The following is a 7,860-nucleotide window of genomic DNA, read 5'->3' on the forward strand; positions in this document are numbered from 1 at the left end:
CCATTGCCGGTGACACCCCTTCCACCAGGTCTTCTCCTCGTACGACGACGACCAACACCGGGGATCCTGTCGTGTTGCCAGACCTGAGGAAGCCAGTCAAGAAGTATGTTTATCCATGTGCTTTCATTTACATAGTGGTTTTTTTCCTTGAATTTCCGATGCTACTGTTCAGATTGTCACATGTTCTTCTGTCATCGTCCCCCACGCGGCAAACGTTGTTTTCCCAAATGATTTCCTCCTTCATTTTTTTAGTTTACGGCAACTCCTATTGGTCTTTACATGGCAACTGGCATCTAGGCCAACTGGCAACTAACCCTCTACCTAATGGCAACTGCCATTTTTTACCTTTGGCTTTGTGAGCTCATCCCACACACAGGTTTCAAATTGCATTCCTGACAGAACATACATTTGTTTCATTCTTCAAGTTTGCTAACATGGCAACTGCTGCTGGATGGCAACTGCTAACCATGACACATGGCAACTCATGTTCCCATTACATGGCAACTACCAACTTTTCCACTTGTTTTTCATTCTTTTTAAGGTTTCTACCATTTGCAAACATATTTTTGTTCATTTTTTCACACCTTTCTCATGTGAGTTTTTTCTTTTTGCAGGGTGAAGAAGACTACTACGCGCAGGGCCAAGCATAGCAGTAATGACCCGCTCGAACGACTACATTCAAAGTTGTCAACGGGGGGCAACTCAAATGTACATGAGGCACCCGACGACAATACTGCTGCTGCACCGATGACCGCTCCGACCAACTCTGATGCAAGTGGCCGACCATCTCCGCCGGCTGCGGATGCCCAGGCTAGAACAACAGGCATCCGTACATCGGGGAGTGACGAGTCGGTATTTGCCAGGACAGCTGAAATATTGCCAACTCTTCTGGCAATGAAGGATGCTGCAGTGAGCCATGCCACCCCATCAGCAAGTGTTGAAGTGGAAGCTCCCGAGATGAACCTAGGCAAGGAAGATTCCCGCTCTTCTGACACTGATTCCAAGCGCGTGCGTGGTGGCACATCTGCGTCCACGACAGAAGCCGCTGAGGCGGCAGTTCATAAGGATATGCCATCTACAGGTGAGAGTCCTGGCACAACAGCTTCAGCCCCTGTCGGTGCAGATACTGCTAAGGTTACCATGGCACGCGCTGGTCTTCCACCTAGGCGTCGCAGCCCCCGTAAGCAACCAACAGTCATACCCAACGCATCGGCTGTATCTAGGAGAAGGAGAGACGAGTTTGGGTATGTTCCTGCGTCCACACTGTTCCCGCCAACTGCCAAAAGCAATGTGATGGAGAACCCGCAAGACCGGAGCACAACTGACGCAGGTGTCAAGCCGGGCACGAGTGACGCAGGTGAACGGCCGGAGCAGACTGCACCTTTACCCGCAGTGGAAATCCCCAGCATAAATCTGCGCACTTCCAGGCTGCCAGTCAATGTCGGTGTCCCCTACAGCCCAAACAAGAAGATTGCCATGAAAGCTGCTGCTAATACCGCTAACAACACGCCCCGCCCTGCAAATAAGCCCAAACATTCGGTAGCGGCCGATTCAGATATGTTTGTTGATCTTTCACCATTGGATTCTACCCCGCAAATCGTTCGTGGTCCGGCCAGTAGGAATGAGAGGCACCCAATGGCATTTACCCCACCGAGCTTCAGCCTTGGCATCAGTCAAGATCAACCGGTGGTGCATGATCCTTTGCCAGTTGCCTTTGCTTTCCCAGGAGGCACGCCCGCAATGATGGCGCAGCCAATGGTCAAGGGCAGGAAGGCTGTCAAGTTCGCGGAGCCAATTGTGCAAGGTACACTTGTCATGTCCTTATGATTTTCCTGTCTACATCTTTGTAGTTAGAATTTTGTCCCAATCATATTCTTTTGGGGTGTTCTCACTTGTGATGGCAACTGCCGTGTGATGACATGACAAGTGGATTTTGATGCACCATGTCCTACATTTTTTTGTTGCCATGCTGCATTTTGACATTTGGGTAAACACGTGGCAACTGAAGTTGATTCATCATGGCAACTGTATTTGCTGGCACATGGCAAATATAGTGCATTACATATGGCAACTGGATTTGCCACACCATGTCACCTGCATTTTTTTGTTACCATTCTGCATTTTTTCTATACGGCAATCACATGGCAAGTGGAGTTGACACAACATGGCAACTGCATTTGATGTGACATGGCAACCACAGGCCATCTAGATGGTAATTCATCACAACTGCATGGCAACTGTAGTTGCCATGACATGGCCACTGTAGTTGCACCACACATGACAATTTCCCTACTATTTTCTACCTACATCTCACATCATACACCCTATTTCCTCACAATCCATATGTTTTCTGACTTTCTCCTTATCCTAACACACTTTTTATTTTTTCTGAATCATTGCAGGCACCCCTGAGGAAATTTCACCGTCACTTGATGAAGCTTACCGCAAGATCGAGGAGGTAGCATTGCAGAGGAGGACCTCGCGAAGGCAAGGGCAATCAAGTTCCAACTTGCCTGCAGAGACGGAAACTAAGGATACCATCAGAAGTGCGACCCCTGGTTCTGTGAGACAGCAGAGGGTAGTTCACGCACCTCCTGCGGAAGACTACGAGCCCGAATTCAGGGCCACTAAAGAACAGACCCAGCTGTACGACATCATCAAGCGGTTTGGAAATGCGAGGGCCAGCAGCAAGCACATGAAGGAGTTGAAAGCGTAAATGACCACACCCTATAATCACACATTTTGCTTTGTTCATTTTTTAACATTTCATCTTTCTTCGTACTCTCTATACATGATGCGCTTACGTTTTAGTTCTTTCATATATTTTTTACTTAGCAGGCATGATTCTTCCATGTTATGTCGTTTTCATACAGCTCATGTTTGGACAGAACCAAAGTCATTCAATGCGGAGCGACGTACGTCGACCTGGGTGATCTCGCCGAGTCCGTGAGGCCAAACGGTAAAATGTCGACGAATGTAATTGCATGCGGGATCGACTACATCAAAAATCACATTGATGTGTGTGCCGAAAAGATCATCATGCATTACAGCGTGACATGCAAAATATGGGATGGTGACTTCCACCACAAAATCCTGAGGAAGAATTTCGCTCAGCACGGCGAATTCAAGCTAACACTGAAGAAATATGTGAGTACTCCTCCCCTGTCTGCACTGTTTTTCACATGGTGTGGTTTTTGCCATCTTCTGCACATTGTGATTGTGTGGCAGATGTTTTTCATGTGGCAACAGCTGCCATGCACATTTTTCTTCTTTTGTTTTTTGCATCCCGTGCGAACTATGTGGCAATTTGATTGTAAAATGCACGGCACATTTTGTTCATACATGGACGGCAACTTTCCTTCAACTACCCCCACCCATAACCAAAAACATTCTACGTGATTCTAATTTTTTTGTCCATCTGCTGTTCTTTATGTGAACTCTGCTTCTCATTTCTTCACTTTTTAAATGCAGGTCATGTTCCCCATGTTCCAGGAGCTTGCACCACATGACCAACACGACAAGTGTGGTCACCACTACGCGATCTGTCTCGACCTGAAGAACCAACGTTTCGAGGTGCTTGATTCAATCCGTTCGGGAGCTGATTCAGATCTTACTACGCATGCCGAATTCTTCATCAACAACCTCAAAGAGACATGGAACCGTCACTACGAACATTCAAAGGTCCAGATCAGACATTTCCCGATTGAGTATGTGGCGACTGTGAAGCAAGGGAACACGTAATTTCTTTCCCCCCTCCTTTTATGTGCCGTTTACATCAATGCAACCCCTCTTTTTGTTGTCACATCTGAATTGAAGTCTATCTTTGCTACGTCTGTCCTTTTTTGCGTGTTCATCTGAGTCTTTTTCTCGTGCAGTACGGACTGCGGTTTTCATGCGCTGGAATACTTTGCAAAGTGGGAAGGCAGAGTTGTCCCCGCTATGACAGCTGCGACGGTCGTTGAGCTCCGGAAAATCCACACGTGGAACTGGTTGACGAATGAAGATTTCAACAAGCGGTCCGGAGCAAGCGAGTTCATGGAGGAAGCTGTCAAGAAAATCAACAAGAAGTACAAGTAATCACGTGGTTTTACACACCGGACGCATACCTTACATTCTGTTGCTGAGGAATGTAAGGTACTTATCTATTTTGTTATCATAGAAAACTATGTTTGTGTGCTATGTTACGACTGCAACCCCGCGTAGGCTACTATGTAGTGGTGGTGTGTGAGCGACATTTTAGTAGTTTCTGTAATATATGTGTGGACGTGAACCTATTTTAGGCGTTAATGCACATATGTTTTTATGTTTTATCATTATTACAATGGTTTCATCGCATACAGCACCAGTTTGCTGTTTTTGATTGCGTCTATGATGTTTTAAAACAGATGGCAAATGTAGTTCAACATACATGGGGTAGCACCGGCTAGCACGGGGTAGGGTTGATCATGCAGCCACAACCTTGGGTTGCGGTTTATGCACGTTACGCCTTTTTCCAACTTGTTTCCCATACATTGCCCACAACACACTATGTTTCTCTAAACCGCGTGGTATTTGTCATGGAAATATATGTCATGCACAGTCATTTCAAATACCATGGCATATTTTCAGCACAGCTAACATGGCAGATACAGTTCAAACAACATGGCAGATCAAGCATAATTAACATGGCAGATACAGTACAACTAACATGGCAGATCCAGTACAACTAAAATGGCAGATCCAGTACAACTAGCATGGCATATTTAGTACAAAGTAGCATGGCATATATTTAGTATAAACTAGCATGGCATATATTTAGTACACATAACATGGCAGATTTAATACACATAACATGGGAGATTAAGAACCCATAACATGGCAACTGCATTTCTCCACTCAACGAATTTTCCTTCCATTTCTGGTGCTCCTCAAGAGTTATTCTCCCAAATTTTTTAAAAAAAATCTCAATCATCTAAGGTACAAAACAAAATGTCCACAAGGACCATGTCACATTGCCCCAATTTTTTCTCATGGATTGCCCGCCCCTTTCTTGAGAATGATTCCTCTTTTTCGTTCCGGAACGACAGGCGCAACACCTTTCACCTTCTTGTTCCTCCGTGCCTTGTGGCACCTCATCTCACCTCTGCTGTACTTGTTAGTTTTCTTAATTTTCCTATGGTACTCGGTGTTGACCGCAAATCCATGGAACTTCGCATATGTCTGGTAGTATTCCTTTGCTTCTTCGAACGATTCAAATCTCTGCCCAATGTACGGTGGCTGAGGTACCACGATCTCTGATTGCCCACCATCTTCATCCCCTTCTGCCTCGTCGTCAGTTTCATCATTCACTTCAGTATCGACGGCAATTCCTTCTACTTGAGTGTTGGCAGTGATTGTGTTCAAAGGGGTGCTTGTCGGTATTGCTGGAATGATTGCCATTCCCGACTGTGACTCGAAATTGTCTACAGTATTAGTGTCTGCTGGCTGGTGGAACGCGTCTTCCGTGCGCTTAGAGCTCCCTGCAGTAGATGTCCCCGCGCTGTTGTTAACTGTAGTTGTAGGCCCTGTAATAGGAAAAACAGGTACGAGATTTAAGTTTTTTGTTTGAATAACATGTGTATTGCAACGGATCACACCATCTACGAGTGATTTGGCACGACATCATTTTCAAACAGCAAGCCGTGAGTCTGCGCGTGGACATGCACGGCAGCTGTAGCTGTCCAGTGATGGCAGCTATTGTTCAACAAACATGGCAACTATTTGTTTTTGCATGCAAATAACTTCAAATAACAAATGTATTGTTGTTTTCGTGGTTCAGTTTTTTTCCCTTACCTTGGTGTGTTGCATTCGACCTTCCTGTGTGGCCTGTGACACCAAAATGACGTGCTCCACCTACACTTTGTGAAGCTTGCCATGAGACGTTTGCTGGGGTACCACCAGCGTAATAACCTGTATGCATAGTAGTGGTTGGTCAATTCATGGCAAATGCATTTTGTGCTAGCACGGCAACTGCAGTCGCCCCTGATGTGGCAACTGCAGTTTTATTGGCATGGCAAATGTATTTGCATCGGCATGGCAACCGCAGTTGTTCCTCCATGGCAGCTGTAGTGCCATGACATGGCAAATGTAGTTGCACTGGCATGGCAACTGCAGTTGTTCTCCCCTGGCAACTGCAGGTGTCCATGGATGGCAACAACAGTTGTGCAGGGATGTCAAATGCAGTTTGTAATACATGGCAACTGTAGATGACCAGTCATGGCAATTGTAGGTGCCAACTATGCTCCTTCTGCTAATTGATCATCTGCAACTTCACCTTTTTTATGGACTGACCTGTGTATGACGTCGATGGCAGATACATTGGTGGTGCCTGATGCCACGCGCTGCATGAAGGCTCTGCATTTTCACCCGTGGTAACTCGTGAGTCCTTTTGCCAGTTTTTTTGCAAGTTCATTTTTCATGTCCACAGCAGTATGCGCTCTTTTCTCGTTTTTGCATTACCTTGATTATCCATACAAGCTAGTTGAAGTTGGCTGGCCGTACATTTGTCAGTGTTAGCGCCTTGTGAGTGAACTTGCCACGGGGCCTCCCTAATTGTGTTTTGGTCATAAGAACCTACTAAAAAATGACAGTGTACGACATAAGTAGAATGTCATCTTCATCATCGCGAAGATGGCAACTGTTCTCTTATTTTGTTAGAACGCATCATACCTATGCCTGCATACTGTTCTAGTAGTGGCAGCAACGGCCCTGAAGAGATGAGCTGACTGTACTCTGTTGCATCCCAAGGGGATGTTTCTGGCCTTTGAGAACCCCAATCACCAGCGTCGCCTTCGTGATTCATTCTTTCCGTGTCTCCCTTCTTTTCCAATGTGTTCTCAAACTCTGCATGAACAAGAAGGCATCAACAATCCACAAGAATTGTATTCTTCTGCTGCTTTCACACAGAATATATGGATGGCAAGCGACGGGTCATAATAGGTGGCAGCTACTGACAACGAAAGGTGGCAAATGTCGTTATACACAAGTGGCAATTAATTTCTTCCAGCCCTCTTCATTTCAAAATTTTACCTCACTTGTCCTTTCTTTAGTGATTCCTACTCATCCATTTTTCTGTGACGCCTGGATAATTAAGCTACAGTAACCCTTTACTAATGATGCCACATCACCTAGATTACTGTTGCTAACCTCGTGTTAGTTCGAAACCGATTCGAATTCAAATTCAAAAAATCAATGAAACAATAAAAGTTTTCAAATATTAACACTAAAATGTTCGGAGTGATCCAACTAATGCATAGGTAATTATGGTGGAGAAACCACATTTTTATAAAATGTTTAAATGCCCTTAGGTGAATAAAACAGTAGCAAAAACCAATATTTAAATGCTTTTATAATTAACAAAATACTAAACTAATTTGTTTTGGGGTAAGACCTTTTGTTATAGTGGGTTTTAATGTATTACTAATTTAGGGATCATTTTAATATTAGATAAAAACTAAATGAAAGAGAAACTAGAAATAAAACAGAAAGGAAAAATAAATAAAGAGTAAAAAAATAAAAGAAAGAAAATACAAAAACAGAAAACAAACTAACCAAAAAAAGAGAAAGCAACCCCTCCCCCCACTGGGCTCCGGTCCAGCAGGCCACAACCCTATTGGGCCAACCCACCGGCCCAACCGGCCACCACTCCCTCTCCTTATCCCCCCACCCCCGCAAACCCTAACCTGCACCCACGCCCCACTCGCCCCACTCGCTCCCCCTCTCCCCCAATTTGGATCGGGATCAAGAGGAGAAGGCCGCCGCTCGCTGCCGGAACCCCGACGCCGCCTCGCCCTCGCCGCACGACGCTGACGCCAGAGCCGCCCCTCGCCGGACCGCTCCGCC

The sequence above is a fragment of the Triticum dicoccoides genome, chromosome 5B (assembly GCF_002162155.2).
Source record: "Triticum dicoccoides isolate Atlit2015 ecotype Zavitan chromosome 5B, WEW_v2.0, whole genome shotgun sequence".
Taxonomy (NCBI): Eukaryota; Viridiplantae; Streptophyta; class Magnoliopsida; order Poales; family Poaceae; genus Triticum; species Triticum dicoccoides.